The following is a 22,243-nucleotide window of genomic DNA, read 5'->3' as shown; positions in this document are numbered from 1 at the left end:
CCAGTCTCTCAGCTGCATACAGGGGAGTCGCCCTAGTCAGTGTATCCGTCTAGCCAGTGGCCAATGTTGCATTATCCCATACACGTATCGCTACCGCAGTGGGGCCCGTCAGACTCCTCCTGGCGGTTCTGGAGTAGAGCGCTCTATTATAATCGCCCCCCGGTAGTTGCCACCTATCCATATCATAGGCAGGATTAGGAACAGGACCATACATGGCATGGTTAATAGCACTCAACTGTGACGCCCAATAATAGCGCCTGACATCCGGCAAAGCTATACCACCGTCATACCAGGGCAAAGTCAGTTTCGCCAACGCTATACGCGGCCGCCCACCCCAAACCAATTTCCTCTGAAGGCCCTCGATTTCACGGAAATAGCCGGCCGGAACCAGATCGAGCGTGTTCTGGATGGCGTATAGGAATCGGGGAAGAGACATCATTTTAAACAGGGCCGCTCTCCCTAAAGGAGACAGAGGCAATCCACACCATGCCACCACATCCGACCAAAGTCGGGCAAGCGGAGGCAGTAGATTACGCTCAAATCGTACCCTGGGGTCCATAGAAATATAGATCCCCAAGTACTTGAAACCAACACTGGAGACAGGTATAGGGCAGAAACGGGGCAAAGACGGCTGTCCACCTGCAAGCGGGTAAATACAGGATTTAGCCCAGTTGATAACCAAACCAGAGTTCTTCCAGAAAGAGCTCAGGACGTCAAACAGAAAACTCAAGGACTTACGGGGAGAAGTAAGGTATAACAGTATATCATCGGCGTAAAGCGACACCCGATCCTCGAAGGTAGGGGACCACCGTATGCCCCTGAGCGAGGGCTCCCAGCGGAGGACAAAAGGGTCAGAAGCCCTTCCATTAACCACCACCTGTGCCAGCGGTTGCTCATATAAAAGCCTAACCCACCCGATAAACTTAGGACCAAAACCAAACTTGGCAAGGGCAGCCCACAAATAAGGCCATTCCACCGTGTCAAAGGCCATCGAGGGATCAAGGGAGACCAAGATGGCCGGTTCCTCAAGAGACGCCGCCCTCGCCAAGGCACCATGAAGGCGTCGAAGATTGAGTGCGGTATTACGGTGGGGGATAAACCCGGACTGATCAGGGTGCACCAAATCGGCAATCACAGTAACCATTCGGCTCGCCAAGATCTTAGCGAGAACCTTAGGCTCCACATTCAAGAGCAAGATCGGCCGATATGACGAACATTGTTCCCGAGGCTTTCCATCCTTATGGATGACCACAATGGACGCCAGTCTCTGATCCCGGGGAAGAAGCCCGAGATCTCGCGACGCCAAGAACATCCGACGAAGGTATGGCGCCATTTTGTCGGGGCACAGCTTATACAGCTCGACTGGCATACCGTTCAGGCCCGAAGCCTTTCCCGAGCGAAGCGCACGGATAGCGAGCGCTACTTCATCGGTAGAGAAATCCGCCTCCATAAGCTCCGAGTCCGACAGACTAGGCAACGTTATATCTCGGAGCAACAGGTGCGAGTCCTCCTCGGGTCTGTCTGAGACCGACGCGTAAACCTTCCGAAAGTGCTGGGCAAAGACCTCTACTATCTCGACAGGGTCCACCACTCGCACACCATCCACTCGTTCAATCACGGGCACCACCCGGTTCAATCTATCCCGTCTGTCAAGCCAAGCAATCAATTTCCCCACCTTGTCTCCCACATCATATAGGCGCCCCTGCTGCTCACGATTCATCGCCTTAGCCGCATCAGTCACCAGAGCTCTGTATTCAGACTGTTTGAGCGCCAGGGAGTGCAAGCTACCAGGCGTAGTTCCAGACTCCATCCGCCCCTCCAACTCAGAGATATCATGTTCCAGACGTACCACTTCCATAGTTCTGCGCTTCCTTTCGCTGGCAATCAAAGAGAGAGTCTGACCCCGAATCACAGTTTTATATGCCTCCCATAAAGAAACAGGGGAGGATACCGACCCTTCATTCTCAGCAAAATAGTAATCCATACATTTAACCACTTCCGTACCAATGTTGGGGTTACGAAGATGCCACGGATTAATAGGAGCGATCCGACCCCCGGACTCCAGCCGCACGTCAATAGTGAGCCAGAGTGGGGAGTGGTCCGAAATCTCCCTAGCCAAATGTCTAATTTCCCTCACTGAGACCATCTGCGCCGCTGTTATAAGGATGTAGTCGAGTCTCGAGAGACTACCATGAGCCCCTGAATAAAAGGTGTATTGGAGCTGTCCAGGATGGAGTTGTCTCCAACAATCCGCTAATCCCAGTGTGTCCAAGAAATTCCCCAGCCACAACTGCGAAGCGGGGAGGGTTCTACGGGGGCTACGATCCTCCTCCCCACTGACGACCGAATTAAAGTCGCCACCCACTACCAGCAAGCCATCGGGGAGTCCCAGGATTACCCCGCCCAAATCAGAAAACGTGGTGGACTGAAGACCAGGGGGAACATACACAGACAAAATGGAGATCGTCTTCCCCTCCCAGCGACCCTCAACAGCAGCATAGCGGCCCCTAGCATCTAGCACCTTATCATCCACTTCGAGGGGGAGGGAGTTTCTAACCAGGATACCCGCCCCCCTCGACCCAGTGGTGAAGCCAGATAGGGCCACCAAGCGGTAGCCTCGTCTATTCAATGCATGGCACGTATTCCCTACAAGATGTGTCTCCTGTAGTAAAACGATATCCGGGGATTGTCGCTTCAAATATTGCAAAACTATCCCCCGTTTTATCCTATCCCCGAGACCATTAACGTTCCAGCTCAGTACCCTCAGCCCCCTACCCACCATCCCAGACAGGAACAAACAGTCCTCCCCGACACAAAACAGGCACAAATGAGAAAATAGCGACCAAATCGTAGCCTCGTAACAAGCAAACAAGTAAAGAACCCCCCCACCACCCCCCAAGGAACCCTCAACACACAACCCCCCACCCTGCACCCCTGCGGTAGACCAAAAAGCCACCCAAACTTGCAGTGTGCCTGTCGCCCCATTAAACTAACCTACAAGAAGAGAGAGAAAAACGTCCCCTGAGGAGGAAGAGTCCCGAATCCCTCCACCCCCGGGTGTCCACAACGTAGAAACATCGCAGTCACAGAGCCACTGCAAAGCGTCCAACAAATTGGCTCGTCGGCACAGACTCACTACTCCTGTTCTTCCAAGCCGCCCTCGGCGCCCCCCGAGCTCTCCGGGCTGGTGTGTTGCGTCGGCAGGGTGTCCAGCCAGTCACTGGCCACCTCGGGGCGATCAAAGAAGAATGCACGTTCATTATGTTCAATCCTCAGGCGAGCCGGAAAAAGCATGGCGTATTTCAGTCCCATGTCCCTGAGACGTCTCTTCACCCCCGTAAAGCCCATACGTTGCTTCTGCACCGCCTGCGTGAAGTCCGAATAGAAACTGATCGACACGTTTTCAAACTTTGTGGGACCATTAGTACGGGAGGCCTGCAGGATAGCGTCTGTCTCGGAAATTAAAAATCCTGGCTATTATAGGCCGCGGAGCGGCACCAAGCTTGGGCTTCCCACCTGGAATCCTGTGAGCACGCTCCACAGCAAAAAGATTACTAAGGCCCTTTGGTGCCAAGTGGTTCCGAATAAGATCCTCCACCAAAAGGTCCGTAGGCAGTCTGTAGAGTCCTCTGGAACACCTACGATGCGGACGTTGTTGCGTCTGGCCCGGCTCTCGAAATCATCCAGCCGACGAGCGAACGAATCTCTTGCCACGCGAAGATCGCGGACCTCGGTCTGAAGATCCGAGACATCCGTAATCAGGCTCGCTGTCTTGATGTCCAGGGATTTAACCCGTTCATTGGTTTTCCCCAAGTCCGTCCTGATAAGGTTGACCTCGATTGCCACCGTGTCCAGCTTAGCGGCCAGAGTTTCATATTGCCGACCCATCGCAGTCTGGACACTGGCAATGGCGCCCATGACATCCTTTGGAGTCGGCTCTTCACTCGCAGGAGCATCGTCACCAGACTCCCCCAGGGCCTTGCTCGGTCCACCCGGGGATCCCTTCGGGCGGGTAAAGCGATCTATAGTCTGTGCCTGAACAGCCCCTCCACGATTCGGGCCTCAGGTGTTGCGCCTCTCAGAGTCCGTCCTGCCCGTCATGGTGGGCGACGAGCTCCGACAAGACCTCTGGAATCTGGTCAAAATGATGCCCCCTATGACAAGCCTGTTGTGTCGAGAGGTCGAGGAGCGACAACCAGAATGGAATTGACGGCTAGCCCAGGGCAGCAGTAGCAATCAGCAGCGAGTTGGCGTCAACAATGACCAAAATCGAAACCGAAAGTACCACAGGGGCAGCGGATGCAGCTCTCCAGCCGGTGTTGTTCAATTGCCACCTGGGCACCTCGGGAACTCAATCCCCCGGATGGCCTCTGCCAGAGGCCTCAAATTATGAGGAGCAGCAAGTCCGGCTCCCGGTGGCCAAATCGAGTTTTGGAAAAAGCTTTTGATATCAGCAGGGCATCAGCAAAAAATACCCGTCGTCCAAATCAGGATTTGTTCCAGGATAGATAAGGGTGGCGGAAGGGGTCTCGGGAGCCCTTTGCTCACGCGTCCATCTTGGATCCGCGCGTAGATCCTCCTGTTCTGGGGGTGAGTGTTTGATTTGCTCAAACGCTCCGTCCATCATCCCCTTTTGTATCGCTTTGTTCGCCCTAAGTGTGGCAGGGTATGCTCAGACGTGAGTCCCTTGCTCACTTGGCCACTGGATTCAAGATAGCCTGGCTGATGAGGATTATGAATCCAAAACCGGTCCCAGGATGCTTGTTTCTGGTCCATGGAAGACATGGCTTGGCAGTTCGGGCTGGACTGTTCCCATGAGTCACAGGGTCAGACTGATTTGCATATAGCCATGTCTGAAATGGGGTGGCTGAGTGGGCTAAAGAATGGTGATGGATTAAACCCAGATCAGATGACTGGGGGTGAGTGTTTGATTTGCTCAAACGCTCCGTCCATCATCCCCTTTTGTATCGCTTTGTTCGCCCTAAGTGTTGCAGGGTATGCTCAGATGTGAGTCCCTTGCTCACTTGGCCACTGGATTCAAGATAGCCTGGCTGATGAGGATTATGAATCCGAATCCGGTCCCAGGATGCTTGTTTCCGGTCCATGGAAGACATGGCTTGGCAGTTCGGGCTGGACTGTTCCCATGAGGCACAGGGTCAGACTGATTTGCATATAGCCATGTCTGAAATCGGGTGGCTGAGTGGGCTAAAGAATGGTGATGGATTAAACCCAGATCAGTTGACTGGGGGTGAGTGTTTGATTTTCTCAAACGCTCCGTCCATCATCCCCTTTTGTATCGCTTTGTTCGCCCTAAGTGTGGCAGGGTATGCTCAGACCCGAGTCCCTTGCTCACTTGGCCACTGGATTCAAGATAGCCTGGCTGATGAGGATTATGAATCGAAAACCGGTCCCAGGATGCTTCTTTCCGGTCCATGGAAGACATGGCTTGGCAGTTCGGGCTGGACTGTTCCCATGAGGCACAGGGTCAGACTGATTTGCATATAGCCATGTCTGAAATGGGGTGGCTGAGTGGGCTAAAGAATGGTGATGGATTAAACCCAGATCAGTTGACTGGGGGTGAGTGTTTGATTTGCTCAAACGCTCCGTCCATCATCCCCTTTTGTATCGCTTTGTTCGCCCTAAGTGTGGCAGGGTATGCTCAGACGTGAGTCCCTTGCTCACTTGGCCACTGGATTCAAGATAGCCTGGCTGATGAGGATTATGAATCCGAAACCGGTCCCAGGATGCTTGTTTCCGGTCCATGGAAGGCATGGCTTGGCAGTTCGGGCTGGACTGTTCCCATGAGGCACAGGGTCAGACTGATTTGCATATAGCCATGTCTGAAATGGGGTGGCTGAGTGGGCTAAAGAATGGTGATGGATTAAACCCAGATCGGTTGACTGGGGGTGAGTGTTTGATTTGCTCAAACGCTCCGTCCATCATCCCCTTTTGTATCGCTTTGTTCGCCCTAAGTGTGGCAGGGTATGCTCAGACGTGAGTCCCTTGCTCACTTGGCCACTGGATTCAAGATAGCCTGGCTGATGAGGATTATGAATCCGAAACCGGTCCCAGGATGCTTGTTTCCGGTCCATGGAAGACATGGCTTGGCAGTTCGGGCTGGACTGTTCCCATGAGGCACAGGGTCAGACTGATTTGCATATAGCCATGTCTGAAATGGGGTGGCTGAGTGGGCTAAAGAATGGTGATGGATTAAACCCAGATCAGTTGACTGGGGGTGAGTGTTTGATTTGCTCAAACGCTCCGTCCATCATCCCCTTTTCTATCGGTCAGTTCTTTTTTCCTGCACCAGCAAGAGCTGATCCGGAAAAAGTTGTACCCTAGTCAATTTTTGACTAACTTTTTCGATCCTTTTTGATCATCCTTCGAAGTCTCTGGACTCGACGGTGCCGGTAGGGATGCCCGGGTCCCTGCGTTGATTACAGCCGACTGATGCCGGTTACTGACCCCTATCACCGGTGCCTTCACTGTTTGGGCCCCGACCACGACGACAAGTCCTGCTCCGACTGCCGGGCCCTGACGTCCAAAGCTAGACGAGAGTGGTCCCGCAAGCGACTCGAGCTCTGGCAGTCAGCCCCGCGCCGCAGTTCTGGAAGTCATCAGTCTTCGGGCTCGAAGTCCTCAGGGTAAGAGGCACAAGAAGTCAAAGAGGCGACATCGCTCTTCTGGCTCCCCCCGACGCTCGCGCGACACGGCCGGGGCTTCGGGCGACACCGCCCCGCGGCTCCGCCAGAGCCGCAGGCATCGCGGCCTGCTCCATACCCACTGGTCCCTGGGCAGCACTCGACGCCGGAGGAGATCAAGTCCTTCCTCATGGCCATGAGGTCGATAGCTCCTCTGTCGGGTTCCGCGGCGCCTCCGGGCCAAGCGGCACCAACAGGGTCCCCCAGCAGGCCGGGGGCTTTGGCCCCGGCGCCGTCGGGTGCTTCGGCCCCAATGCCGCCGGCGACTTCGGTCCCGACACTGCAGGGCCCTGCTGGATCCGGATCCGGGTCGCCGCCGGTCGACCTCGCCGGCGCCATCCAAGGACGATGCCGTCCCCGGTCCTACCCTCGATTCGGGTCCGGCGCCGCTCTCGACGCCGATGGGAGACTTTTACTTCTACGACCCTGCCCATCCTTTGAACCTGAGTACCAGGCGATGGGTGACGAAGGGGATTGGGAGCGGTCCGAGGACCCTCTGGCACGTGAGTGTCAGTCTTTTCAGGACTGGACAGGTGAGCTTGGGGAGGCCAGTGGTCTGGACACTTTGCAACACTGGTTTTGTCTCCCCTCCTACCGTGGCAATGGAGGAGGGGGCTGCCTATAGTGTGGTGCTGACGCGGGCTGCCAAGGCCTTGGGCCTTGAGCTCCCCGTCGCGGCCATGATGACTAACCTCCTCACGAGGTCCTTAAACCGCAGACAAGCTCGGCCGAGCCTCTGCTGCCTTTTAATGAGGCCTTGTCAGACGTTCTTCTGGGCACTTGGTCCAAACCCGCTACAGGTCTGCCTGTAGATAGGAACATGGCCAGGCGCCACTGCGACCCTTGCTTCCTGCCCACCCACCCCACCCCCGAGAGCCTGGTCATCCAGGCCTCTAACTCCCAGACCGCATTCCCGTCAGCTCCCCCTGATCGGGAATCCAAGAGGTATGAGCAATACGGGAAGAAGGTATTCTCCTCCCTGAGTTTGGGGTTGCGGTCAGTCAACAACACATGCCTCTTGCGCTGTTACACTCACTCTCTGTGGGACACGGTCGCGGACCTGCTGCCACAATGTCCGGAGGAGGCCCGGACTAAACTCGTCCAAGCCCTTGCGGAGGGTCGAGATGCAGCACAGTATTCCATCTGGTGTGGGCTGGATACCACGGACTCACTGGGCAGAGCGATGGCAACGACGGTGGCGATTCGTCGCCACGCCTGGTTGAGGTCCGCCAACTTTTCGGCTGATGTCCAAAACACCCTTATGGACATGCCGTTTGATGGCCGCGCCTCTTTGGCGACAAGGCAGACCATGCGCTTAAGCGCTTTAAGGACTCCAGGGCTACGGCCAAGTCCTTGGGCCTCTCGGCCCCGTGCCAGCAAACGGCTGCCTTTCGCCTCTTACATGGCCAAGGAAGGGGTGCCCCCACACGTCCTGCCAGCCACGGGCTGCAGACTACCATCCAGCGTGGTGGCGGACGTGGAAACCACCGTAGCGGCGGTCGGGGACAAGGGCAAGGCCAGTCCACACCTGCCCCTGCAGCATCCGCCTCAAAACCCTCCTAGTCCGAGCTTTCAGGCCCATTTGACGCCAGTGGGGGGCAGGGTTCGCCATCATCACCACCACTGGCGCACTGTCACATCGGACAGGTGGGTGCTGCAAATCGTCCGAAGGAGCTACTCCCTCCCCTTCGAGGCGTCCCCTACAGCCATGCCACCGCAGTACCACCGCGTGTCGGGGGATCACTTGAAACTTCTACAAGAGGAAGTTACGGCCCTCTTGGCCAAGGGTGCCATCAAGCACGTTCATGGGCCAGAAGTAGGGTGTGGTTGTTACTCCCACTACTTTCTGGTACCCAAGAGGGGCAAAGGGGGCCTACGCCTTATCTTGGACCTGCGGAACATCAACGGCTTCCTCCGGAAGGAGAAGTTCAAGATGCTGACACTGGCTCAGGTCTTGGCTGCCCTGGACCCGGGAGACAGGATGGTAGCGTTGGACTTGCAGGACGCTTATTTTCACATCCCCGTCCTGCCAGCCCACCGGCGTTACCTGCGGTTTATGGTAGGCCACGAGCACTTTCAGTTTACCGTGCTCCCCTTTGGCCTTACCAGCCCCCCACGGGTGTTCACGAAAATGATGGCAGTGGTCGCAGCTCATCTGCGCAGGTTAGGGGTTTCAGTCTTCCCCTACCTCGACGACTGGTTGTTGAAGGCGGGCTCACCCCAGACAGTCGTCAGCCACCTCCGACCTCCTGCACCTGCTGGGGTTCTCCATCAATGTGCCAAAGTCGCACCTGTGCCCCTCTCAGAAGCTCCTCTTCGTCGGAGCGGTTCTCGACTCGTCGCAGTATCGGGTTTATCCTCCCGAACAGCGGGTTCGGGATATTCAGGCTCTGATTCCGATCTTTCAGCCATTATCCCGAGTCTCGGTCAGGTTGACGCTGCAGCTTCTGGGGCTGATGGCCTTCTGCATCCTTCTGGTGCATCACGCCCAGTGGCGGATGCGGGCTCTGCAGTGGGACCTGAAGTTTCAGTGGGCCCAGCATCAGGGCAACTTGTCCGACCATGTCTTGATCTCGGAGGGCACTGCAAGACAGTTGCAGTGGTGGCTCACGGACCGCGATTGGGTCAGCGGCAGATCCCTCTCCCTACCCCAACCGGAGCACGTGGTTGTTACGGACGTGTCCCTCCAGGGCTGGGGAGGCCACATGGGAGAGGCGGAGATCAGAGGCCTCTGGTCTCCGGCGGAGTCCCAGCTCCATATCAACCTTCTGGATCTGCGGGCAATCTGACTTGCACTGAAGGCATTCCTCCCCTCTGTCCGGGGGAGTGTAGTGCAGGTATTCACGGACAACACCACCGCCATGTGGTACTGCAACAAACAGGGCGGGGTGGGGTCGTGCACCCTATGCCAGGAGGCTCTGCACCTCTGGCAGTGGCTGGAACATCAGGGCGTGACCCTGGTGGTTCAGCACCTGGCAGGTTCCCTGAATGCCACGGCGGACAAACTCAGCCATCGGTGCATGATGGATCATGAATGGCATCTGAACTCGGACTCGAACTTTCAGCAGTGGGGAGAGCCTTGGCTAGATCTATTTGCCACCGAAGAGAACGCGCAATGTCATCAGTTCTGTGTGTTGGAATTTCCAAGACGGCACTTGCTCTGCAACGCTTTTCGTCGCGAGTGGAGTTGCGGTGTATTGTACGCCTTTCCGCCTATACCACTTCTGCCCAGAGTGCTGAAGAAGATCAGGTGCGACGGGCCCAAGTTATCCTTGTGGCTCCGGACTGGGCACGAAGATATTGGTATCCAGAGCTACTCAGCATGGCGATCGATCCCCCGATCTGACTGCCTCTTGGGAGGATCTCCTGTCGCAGCAGCAGGGGACGGTCCTCCACCCGAACCTGTCCAGCCTCCACCTCCATGCGTGGAGATTGAGCAGCAACAGTTGACTGCTTTCGATCCTCCCCCCAAAGTATGTGATGTCATTCTAGCAGCCAGGCATCCATCCACTAAAACGGTGTACACCTGCAGGTGGAACAAGTTTGTGGCATGGTGCACAGCGAAGGCTGTCGATCCGCTTTCTGTCCTTCTTTCCGAGGTCCTTCTGTTCCTTCTCTCTTTGGCCCAGCAGGGCTCTGCTCTGGGCACTATCAAAGGTTATCTTTCGGCCATCTCCGCCTTCCAGATAAGCCTTCTCTTTTTAAGTCCCCGGTTGTTATCCGTTTTCTGAAAGGAATTATGCACACATTCCCTCCCCTGCCGTTCTTCATGCCTCAATGGGACTTAAACCTTGTCTTGACATATCTGATGTGCGCTCCCTTCGAGCCCCTTCATAACTGTCCTTTGCGTCTTCTCCCTCTCAAAACTGTTTTCCTGGTAGCTATCACCTCTGCCAGAAGAGTGAGTGAGCTCCAGGCTCTTTCTTGTAAACCTCCTTTCCTTTCTGTTCATCCAGACAAAGTGATTTTAAAGACCCGTCCTTTCCTGCCAAAGGTTGTCATGCCCTTCCACATCGGGCAGACCATAACTCTGGTCACCTTCTTTCCGCCTCCTTCAAAAGAGGAAGAGAGGCTTCACCGTCTGGACAGTCTGGGTGCTCCCCAGGCAAGAAACCTATTGTCCAAACCTCCGTGACTGGAAGGACTCCCAGCAGCAAGAGGTCAAACTTGTGTCGGTGGCAGCAGCGTCCATTTTGTGACGCTGGGGCTCTGGTTAACTTTAACCGGGATAGTCAGCAACAACACGTCTTCTCCCTCTAGAAGGGTGGAATGCTACCCCCGTTGCCAGAATTGGCAAGGGGGTAGTATTCCAAAGCGTATGACACCTTACACGACATGTTTAGATAAAGCCAAACCATAGTTAGCATTCAACCGCGAGGATTATAATGCACTTAAGAGTATATGGTATGGCGATATCATAGCACAGTTATAAGGACATGGTTCCGAAAGCTGCAGACAGGCTCAGCTCATGCTAGAGCACCATCTCACACATAACCAAGCACTCTGCCTCCAGGATTGTTAAGGCCTGCCATAGGAGTGACTTATAGGTTACTGTGTGTCTATATATAAGGGTAGATATAGGAATACTATATGTAAGCAAGGGGTGATTACACGACCTTGCCCCAGCTGAGTGATCAGCCATATGTGTCAGTTTTGATGGCCAGCCAGGGGTGGCATAATACATGCTGCAGCCCCTGGTAGGCCTTGGATGCACCTATGCCCTGGGTACCTATAGTACACTGTACAGGGGCTCATAAGGTGACCCAATTCCCAATTGGAGATGTACCTAAGGTACATGGAGTCCATTTTACAGAGAGAGCAGATAGCCTGAGGTCCTGATTAGCAGGATCCCAGGCCAATTAAGTCGAAAACCAGCTAAACACAAGGCAAAAAATCTGGGGTAACCACAGTCGGGTATCCACCTTCCTACACAACCCCCCCCCCCCCCCCCATATGAAAGGAGATAAGGCTATCCTTGACCAGGTAAGCCTATATTGCCTAAGTGGCCATATAAGGAAGTACCTGCACTAGCATGGTTACCCCCTGTCTCATGGTCCACTAAGCAATCCCTTACCCTAAGGGTATCATAGGGTCTCCACCATAGGGAATCTCTACCTGTGGTGTGTTTTGGCAAAGTAAAAGGCTGGTGTTGAGATGGAGTACTGAAGTGAGACTCCTCTAATGTAGGGCTCAGCTTCCTCCAATCACCTTCCACCATGTGTGCCTTTCTTTCCAGGACTGAGATGCACTGTGCTCTCAGGGTCAACCTCTGGCTGCCTACAGCTGGAGGCTGGGTCCCTTTTGTTGGCTTACTGGAGGGACAGGTCAGGTTTGGGGTTTTTAGGTTCCAGGTTTGGCTGTGCCCAACAGTGTCTATCTGGGGGAGGTTCCTAACTAAATGTAAGGGAGATCCCTCAGGAGTTTTTAAAACTTTCACCTTGCTAGGGCTGCTAGCTTTGGTGCCCCTAATCTGCTGATGGGGGAGTTCTTGTGGACAGGGGGCCTTTTTGGGTCCACTGGCCTTCCTGACCTCTACAGCCCTGGGCTGACTGAGGCAGGGTAGAGAGGGGCAGTTTACCTGCTCCAGACTGGGTCCCACCTTGGAAGGGTCCACTGACATCAGGGGCTCTGCCAGGCTAGGCCTGACTACCTCTGGGGCAGTTTCTTCACAAGGGGTAGGGTCAGTTCCCTGAGGAGGCTGACTCTCACCTAATGTGTGGTGGGAGACTTTTCTTTCTCCCCAATGCTCTCTGTTTGAGTGAGGTGATCTTGAGGCGAACTTTGGTGTGCTGAATTCCTTTGCCGTGCTAATCCCTGGCTACATTTCTGCCCACATTTGGAAGGATATTGACAGCGGGAATACCTGCGGACATTGCACCCGACTTTGGGCTGGACTGGAGCCAATACCATCTACTCGCGGGACTGCGAGGACCAGCCTGCCTGGCGGCTCTAACCTGCCGCAGCTAGTCCTCTTCCCGCCCCCTCCTCCTCGTATATAGCCCCGCCCATACCCGCATTCGCGGGACGCGCGCGGGACGTGCGCCGGGCTAAGCCCGGGCAAAGGGCGGGCCGTCTGTGGCCGTCCGGGGCTGGCTAAGGCTGGGCTGGGCCACCTTATTTACGATTCACCCGGGACATTAATGCAGAAGTAAGGAGCATTATTGTGATAATACTTTATTTGATTTTAAAAAAATCATAAAAGGGTGGACTTACCACCATGCAAGCAACATTTTCATCATAAAAACAACACAAAATCAACTTTGAATCAACTTAAAAACTAATATCATAAAATATGCAAAATTAACGGGGAATGGTCTAAAAGGAAAAGGAATAAAAGGAATCTTGTGTGTTCGTTCTGGATACACATTATTTTTAACTCGTAATAAGAAGGGGAGAGGTGAAAAGGTATGGGAGAATAATAGGAGTTCACACAGGGGGCACGTTAACTCGTAATACAAAAAGGCGACCGTTTGGAGAGGAGGGGAAAAGGGTGGAAGAGTCCGTGGCCGGCCAAAGCCGGGCCTATTGTCCGGAGACCTCTTTGATTGCTGCCCTGTTTTCCAGCTCTATGGCAGCGAGATTCAAAAATGTTATGGTTTTACATGAGAGTTCTATCCAAGTTCCACTTAGGCATCTTATCACCGCCGCCCTACAAGTTCTCACCTGGGCTTCTCTTAGAAGTGATTGAAAAAGCATTTTTCTAAGATTCTGAAGTGCCGGGCATATGCATATAAGGTGCAGTAAAGACTCTGCGCCGTTGCCACAGAGGCGGCAGTCGGGAGTTTCCCACAGCCGTAGCCATCTTGGAGTGAGATCTTTGGTCGAAAAGCAGCCCAGCCTTAACAGGCTTAGTTTCCTTTTGTAGTGGTCCCTAAAGCATTCTTTCAGATATTCCTGAGGTTTTAAGTGGGTATATGACGGCAAAACGATCCAAGCATGGTTTTTGCCAGCCATTGCCGCTTTATCCATGAGTAATGATGCTTGTTTGACTGCTTTCTTGGTTATCAGCTTGAAAGCAGAATAAGTCATGGGCAAAAGCCAGGATTCTTCCAGTTTTAATGCTTTGAGAGCTTGCCTCAAGGTCTTATATATTGAGCCCGGAAGCCCGGCCTGTTTTTCAACTTCTGACCAGCAAAGGTGCGCCAGGGATTCGTCTGCTGCGTCCCTCATGCGCCAATAATATTTGACGAGTGCTCCCTGTCTTGCCGGGAGCTGGTTAGTAAGACCAAACTCCAAACGAATTTGGGCTTGAGAGATATGACGCGGGATTGAGAATAGGTTTTTGAACAGCCTGGATTGGGCGAGATTTAACACTGCGAAGTCCCGGGTTGCCAATAATTCAGAACCATATGTTAGTGATGGCAGAAATTTAGCGGCTGCAATCTTAAGAATGTGGCCAGTGGAATGTCCGTTTAATTGCTTTTGGACAGTTTTAAAAGCAAATTGAAGCTGCTTGGCTTTGGATTTCCCCTGTTCCAAGTGCTGTTTAAACTTTAATCGGTGGTCCAATAGGATTCCCAGGTATTTATATTGAACTACCTGGGTTAGAGAGGTAGAATGTATCTTCCAGACGAAGTTTTGTTTTTTCTTTCTTGAGCCGCAGAAGCATAGGATGTTTTTTTTTTTTTAGGTTTATAGTCAGTTGTGCATTGGAGAGGTACTGCGACAGTTTGTAGATCAAGCGTTGTAGACCGATGGGGGTTTTTGAGAGGAGCACAATGTCGTCTGCATATTAAAGACTTATTATAGGTGAGTTGTCCAATTTTGGTGGGTCCCCCTGAATGGTACGCAGGTCACTTTCTAGGTCCGCGGTGTAGATGTTGAAGAGGCTGGGGGCTAGTACGCAGCCTTGCTTTAAACCGTTGGTTGTGTGGAATTTCTTTGTCAGCATTATTGTGAATACTATATCCGTCTAGTTTGTAGAGACTGTTGCGTTTTAATCCTTCTTTTTTACTTTTATTTTATTTTTTCTAGAGGAAAAACATTTGATTGACTATATGATTATCTTGCCCATTCTTTGATAGTTGATATTTTATCAGAGAATGATGAGCCGATGTTGTAGTCTAGGTAGGCCCTCATTGGTGGGGGGCTCTGTGAGAGGGACACTAGATGCATTTATCACCAGAGCTGCTTCCGTATTGGAAAAAGAGATAGTATTTACGGAAAAACGTCTGTCCCTAGAGCTAATGATTAAGAAACGCTCTTCTCTGGGTGTAATTAGTTCAGTGGTTACTCCCCACAGACAGCATGTAGAAGACACCCCTTTCCAAATGCATGACTCTGAAATAGTAAATGATCTTTCTCAGTCGCCGCTTCTGGAATTATCAACGCATGACATAAATGAAACCGATTCAATATTAGACTCCTCTTTAAATATATCTTCTGAACTTGTAATCATGTCACCCAAAAATGGGCCTACTGTAAGTGAGGAACCGACGAAAACAATTAGCATCGCAGCCCCACCGTCAAAAAAGAGGAAGCTTGTGGAAAATTATCAAGGTGATAAGATCAAGAAACGGGGGACGGTAACCCGAGCCCAACCGAGAAGCATACGAACATCTGCTTCGAAAAATAGCCCAGCACAACAGCTCCCATTAACACTCGTAAATGAGTTACTGCCTAGTATGGAAAAACTGCTCAAATCATTTATCCTCCCATTAATAGAAAGGGTTAAGAGAATAGGTGAACAACTAGGCTCTATTGAAAAAGAGGTGGTAAAGAACTCGCTGTTGCTTAGCAAACAAGGTTCTTCGTGTCTCACAGTCCCCATAAAAGATAATCATGTGGGTCAGAGGCCACCACCTAAAACCCTCAAAAAGGGCCAAACATCTTCCCTATCACAGAAGACATCACCCCCCAATGTAGCACCAAAACCAGGTACGAGCAATCAAAAAAAGGAGGATAAAATGGATTGGGGAAAAAAACGGACCTTTCCCAAAAAATGGATAATAGGCCCACTGCCTCACAAATTAAAAAAATACCTACTCACAGAAGTATAGATTTACCACCGGAACCTGCTCCTTTTGTGGTAATCATGGTGGGAGTCCCGGTTCTCCCTGAGGGAATAAAGGAGGATCATCGAGCCCTAAAAAACAAAGTAATATTTTGGCTGTGTAATAATAGACCTTTGCCGGCCCATGTAATTGGACAAAATCCTAAATGTAAGGCGCGTGAATTGGGTCGGAACTCGGCCCAAAGATAGAAAGGGGGACGCCATCATCATTAATTTTAAGGACCACAGAGCAGTGAGGCATATTGGTGAGTGGTTTGATGCGAGAGGCAGTGAAAAAATCTCTACACACTTTCTAAGTCACTTTTACCCGCAGAAGCCGGTCCCGCACTCCCAAAGTTTTTCTCTAGAAAACCAGGTTTTAAATAGGCAGAGCACAGAATACATTGGTTCCAATCATCCAACTCTTAATTATCTACAAAGATTCACCTTAGGAAACCAGGGCTTAAATAGGCATAGCACAGAACATTATGGTTTTAGTATTCAAATTTTAACCATTTCTCGATGTTGTATGGGCTGGAAGGTGTGGATTGACTCCAGACATTGAGAAATCATGTATCCCTGCCGATGTAACGTTTGAACTCCCAATAGTAGGAGGTTTGTATATCCAGGAAGAGGCTACTAGGGTCAAATTCCCTTCAACCAAACCTATACTGAAGGTAGATAATACTGCAGACCAAAATAAAGCCGGAAATCCCATGGGAGGGGTTGTCCCAAATATAGGCGGGAAAAACACTGTGGATTCATTTATAGCTGAGGTGCAGTCGGGAGCTTACTCTACCCCCTCAGAGAATAGCATTCCAGTGAGTGACGGGCAATCACTTAAAGTCATTTCCTGGATTATTGTGGGTCTTCGTTCAAAGGTTGAAGATGGAAGCGCATTGAACTTCCTCCAGAATCATAGTGTAATTTGTCTGCAGGAGACATGGGCCATGACAGAACTACATCCGGTAGGATATAAAACCTATTTTACTTCCGCATTAGCAGCAGTGCTTAATTTGTAAAATATGAAGTGCAGGTGCTCCAATTTTTTTAGGAGGCCCACCTACTTCCCTCGGCTCCACCCACTTCCACCAGTGACTCCTCCTGGAAGTAACTGAGGTCAGATTCAGGAAGCGCCGGGACTGCTTTGAGGCGTGCGCCGGCAGTTACACAGTCTTATCACCCCACTGCATACAGTCAGCATAGCTGCCAAGGTTTCAGATTGCCATGTGTGACATTTTCATAATTTCCGTGTAATTATGAGTGACATTCAATGACTACGAGTGACACTTTCTCCCGAGCAAAATCAAGCAATGAAGACGATGGTAACATATAAAAATCTGAAATTTCACCCATATGAGCAACGAGAAACTCTAAGAAGATCTTAAAACTGCTGCAGAGTGGCACAAATGGAAGGGCACTAACCTACTGCCCTGCTGTAATTTTTAAAAAGACTTTATTTGTGCTCATGTTGACGAGCTCTGAGTTAGTAAATTAAATTAGGATTCATTGGTGAAGAGTGACTGCTTCATTGTCACAGGTGGTTAAAAGGGCTGGTGATGCATCACCCTACGAGTTAGCAGGCGCTGGTGTTGGCCATCTGCATGCTGGCCTCGCTGGGTTGCTAGGCTGTGTCAGATGACGCCTGCTCACAAACACACTCATTACAGAGTGCACAGCCTGCATTTGAGCACCCTTGCAGCCCGGGGCATGGCAGCATAGCACATACAGGATAAACCTACCACAGCACAGCAGGTGTTGCAACCGAGGAAAGACACTGCTATCGTAGGGTGAGAAAGCATGTTCTGTTGGTGTCAGCTGCTGCGTTGGCTGAGATGTTAACAGTGCCCAGACAGTGCACGCACCCTGGTTTAAGTTGTTTTGCATTCTAGTGTTCGTTTTTTAAATTCTATGGGTTTTTTCTTTGATGCAAACAAACGTGCACGTAGTTAAATTTCCGATATGCTACATGCCTCTTTCTTTTCAAGCATGTGTTTCAGCTGTCAGCAGATCTGGAGCCTCTGCAGACTCTTGCTTGAACAGAGAAGCACACACGAGGATAAACTTTCACACGGCTGCAGTGAGTGGCTATTGGGCAATTTGTGGGGTGACCACTCAGACTCACGCTGGAGGGTCCTGGGTACGGCCATGTCTCCTGCGCTTTGAAATCCATGAATCACACGACTACCTCAGCAGATTCTGGGACAGGGCCAGAAGCGCCAGAAACTCTACCGAGAAGGAGCAGAGGTAGGCCAGACTGCATAATTAGCATGTTTTGGGCTGCGTGTTCAGTTAACACGTACTTGCACAAACAGCGTGTACTAGGTAGCAAACCTAATCCATTTATGTAATTTTAAAAATACAGACTCACAGCATATATGCTTCCTCACTGAGCGAGTTCGGCCCCTCTGTCCCTCGGTCCCAGAGGTGAGTGCCGCACCGTCACCGAGGCCTCTCGCGCTTCATGCTAATCACTTTTTTTGTGGACAGTGTGCACTCACTAATCACACTCTACATGAGCAGGGACTTGCAGCACAAATGAAATATATTAGCAAGTTCACATTACCTAAGAGGTTCAGGAGCAGCACACGTTCCCTCCAGTAAAGAAAATGCCCGCCTTTTGCTGCTATATTCGAGTGACCTCAGGGGCAGGAAGCGGAAGCAGAGAGGCGGCGGAAGTTAGAGCGTGGAGGAAGGTGCCTGTTTCAGAAGGCTAATCTGCCCGGGAGGCTGTGCAGCTTTTTTTAGGCAGTAGGAGGTACGTCATTACAGCCCGGGAGAACGATCATTTTCGGCCTTTGGATCGTGGGAAGAAACTGCTCCACTGTGTGCTCTCTGGCAGTCCCAGGGAAGCAGAATGTGCCTCTTTATAAGGCATGCGTCACTGAGGAATTTATTTTACGACGTAGACCCGGCCCCAAGAAATAAGTGCCGGTGCTAAGCACCGGCACAAATTAAGCACTGATTAGCAGTAGCCTTGGGTAGGGCCAAGGGAGGTTTAACCATCTTCATAGCCAACACAATACGGGGACTGAAAACAATGGTAGCACACTCGGATGTAAATTACCAGTTGCTTAGCCTATCGTTTAACAACAAAGAGACCTTTCTTCTGGTGAATTTTTATAATAATCTAGCGGAAGAACAGGCTCTGAAGGCTCTGCGTTCCCTACGTGACAAGCTCTCCCAGTTGACACAGGAGGTTGGAAGGAGAGCTAGTGTAAGCATAATATGGGGGGGTGATTTTAACCAGCATCCATGCCCACGTAGTAACAGTAACATCTGTGGGTTGGTGGACGCACATGAAGACCCAATTGTGCATTTCAATCATACTAGCACGGGGTCATACCTGAATGAAGTTCTCTCAGATCTGGGGCTCACGATAGTTAATAATATAAATGCGATCCAACATTTTTGGGGAGTGGGTATGAGACAACAATAGATTATATCCTAGTATCAAACGCTCTGGCTAATAGAGTCATGAGCTTTGATTTACTGGTTAATACACTAAGCGATCACTGTGCCCTTAGTCTGGAACTTTACCTAACACATGCTCAGCCTTTCTCACAGACCATAGCGAGTGCTTTAAGTCAGAATACTCTGCATTTAGCTAAGATAAATGGGTACTCCCTAAGATGGGAGAAGGTAGACCCCGGAGAAATAACCAAAAAAGTGATTTGTGAAGCCTATCCATCTATAGTTAAATGCTTAGATCTGGGAGTCCCGGAGGAGGAAGTCTTACAAAACTTTGTGGTAATTTTAGAAAAAATAAACGAACTACTAACAGTAAAGATACAAAGAGATCGTCCCAGGAAAGTAGGGTGGTTTAACCATAAATGTACGGCAGCATACAAAAAACTGAAAATAGCATTAAATAAAACGAACAGAGACCCAGAAGAAATAAGAATTCTAAGAAAGGACTATAATATCGCACGTAAGGAGAGGAAGGGCGAACTAAAACAAGCCCTATGGGACCAACTGCACAAAAGCTCCATAGATAAAAATAGTGAAGCATTTTGGAGAGTGGTAAAATCTCCTTTTTTAACAGACTGTAAAAATCTCCCGACCATAGAAGTAGCAATTGAGGAATCAGTTTGGGTGGAACACTTCTCGAAAATATTTCAGAAAGGCCTGGTACCAATGGGGACTTTTCAGCCCCCAGTGGTAGCCCCTTCACGGTGTCATATCCCATTCCGCTAGAACTTGCTATAAGTGAGGTACTTCAAGCGCTAAATGCAAGTAAAAATGGGAAAGCCCCAGGCCCAGACGGGGTTCCCGTAGATTTATGTAAGTATAACACAGACCAGTGGGCCCCAATATTGATTAGGGTGTTTAGGGCAGTAATGGAGAAGGGCCTGTTGGTCTCCTGGACTAAATCCATCATGGTCCCGATATTTAAAAAAGGAGACCGGCAAGAGGTATCCTGCTATCGCCCAATCTCACTGCTGGATTCGCTAGGCAAGGTGGTGGGGAGAGTAGTGCTTGAGCGTCTACAGCAGTGGGCTGACGATGGTGGGATCCTCTCTGACCTCCAATTCGGGTTCCGGGAGGGTTTTGGGACGACCGAGCAAGCCCTGAATTTATCAATGCTGATGGGTAAATACGTCTGTGCAAAGCAGGGCAGGTTATACATGGTTTATGTGGACCTGTCCGCTGCTTTTGATTGCGTTTCACATGCAAAATTGTGGTCCGTCTTGTTATCAAGGGTGTCGATATCCCTCTGATTGATTTTATGAGGGAATTATATTCGAATGCCTCTGCGAGGGTACGTTTTGGCGTAAAAGGCGAGCTGTCCGCGTCTTTCAGAGTAGAGCGTGGAGTCCGGCAGGGTTGCGTCTTGGCCCCCTTTCTCTTTTCACTCTACACAAATGGTTTGGAGGTGGCAATGTTGAGGGGGGCCAAGATCTACTGCAAGTAAGAAATCGCCCAGTCCCCACTCTGCTCTACGCGGATGACGCTGTGATACTGGCTCGCACCCCACGCGAATTACAGAAGGCCCTGGACAGGTATGCTGATTTCATGGGGAGCCTAGATTTACACATAAATATAAAAAAGACTTATGTTATGGCAGCAGGTACAGGGAAAAAAGGGGGTAAAGATATATTCCTTGCAAAGAAAAACTCGAAAGTACTGGCCAATACTCCTATCTAGGCATTATAATTGATGATAGAATGAATTGGAAACCCACAATTAAGGCCAGGAAGCATCATCTAATGCGAGCAATTGCTGCACTTATAAACTTTTCTCAGAAGCTGGGAAAAAGGCCACCCACAAAATTGCTACATATCTATAGACTAAATGCCAGGCAATAGCCCTGTATGGGGCCGGAGTGTGGGGGTATGCCAACATTAGTCCCCTACAAGTGGCGGAGAACACCTTTTTAAGATTTCTATTAGCGGCACCTAAATGTGTTTCCACGTTTGCATGTCACACAGAATTGGGGATCCCGTATTTGATGGATTTAGCAAAAATTCAACCACTTTTACTTTGGCGCCGAATCTGGTCATCAAGGGAAAACTCACTTACTAAGCAAATATTGGCAGACTGTATGTCACTAGATCGCTCACATAAAATCAGTTGGCCTAGGTATGTGAAAAATCTTTTGACTGATCTGGGATTGGGGAACTGTTACACCACTCCTAATACGATCTGTGAAATATCTAGGAAGGAACTGAAAATAAGGGCCTTGGGCTATTTAGAAGAGCTGCGCATGGTCAAGGAAGTAACGAAAGCTTCCGTTCAACACTCACTGGCGGTCCAGACTACCCTTTCAATTCAGCCATATCTATCATATGATCTGACGCAATTTGAGCGTTTCCTTTTGATAAGATTTAGGTTTAACATCTTTCACCGGTTGGTGGTTTTTCCAGAGCAAAATAGCTGGGATCGAACTCTCCCATCCTGTCCATGTGATGAAACTTCAGAGCAGACAACCATTCACACTGTTCTCTTTTGTAAGTTTTATGATGGTCATCGTAAGCTTTGGCTGTTACCGTTGCTATAATTATTGGGTCTTAGAAGATGTCGCCCAGCCATGCTGCGATTGCAGTTTCTAGAGACTGAATGGACTTGTGAATATACTGTCAAATTTCTGAAATGCATTTTTAAACATAGACTAAACCTTTGACAAGTCCCATCTCTCTGAAAATTAATTTTAAAAATTAAGAATGTTGATATATTAGCTAGCATGGTGAGGGATCCCCAATGGTACTTATGGATAATGTGCTTAAATGAACTGTAACATTTCTATTTTTAATTATGCGTAATGTTTTTATCTGTGATATTACTTTTCTGTTTTTTTATGTATTTTAAAAACCGAATAAAGAATATTTGACTTTGAGTGGAGTGATCCATAGTTTCAGGCTTCACAACACTGAAATCTGTTTGAGTTTGGGCTGTGACCATCACTGCCCTACCAACCTTTGCAGGAAGGAACTCTGTTTGGGTGTGGGCTGTGACCATCACAGCCCTGCTAACCTGTTCAGGGAAGTCTGCTTGAGCAGGGGCTGCGACTATCACAGCCCCACTAACCTTTTGGGGAAGGCCTACCATT

At 50.5% G+C, this 22,243-nt stretch overlaps 1 long non-coding RNA gene across 1 annotated transcript in view; it reads right to left on the bottom strand.

Annotated features, from left to right (window-relative positions):
* Nucleotides 1-18,330, bottom strand: part of LOC144785408 (uncharacterized) — a 692,494-nt gene extending 674,164 nt beyond the window's left edge. The window contains exon 1 of the long non-coding RNA XR_013601866.1: nt 18,260-18,330. This is a non-coding gene — a long non-coding RNA (uncharacterized LOC144785408). The remainder of the gene's footprint in view (nt 1-18,259) is intronic.
* Between the last annotated feature and the right edge of the window lie 3,913 nt (nt 18,331-22,243).

This window comes from Lissotriton helveticus, chromosome 10, assembly GCF_964261635.1.
Source record: "Lissotriton helveticus chromosome 10, aLisHel1.1, whole genome shotgun sequence".
NCBI lineage: Eukaryota > Metazoa > Chordata > Amphibia > Caudata > Salamandridae > Lissotriton > Lissotriton helveticus.
Note: the sequence above shows the minus strand (reverse complement) of the source record. Positions and strands in the feature narration are given on the sequence as shown.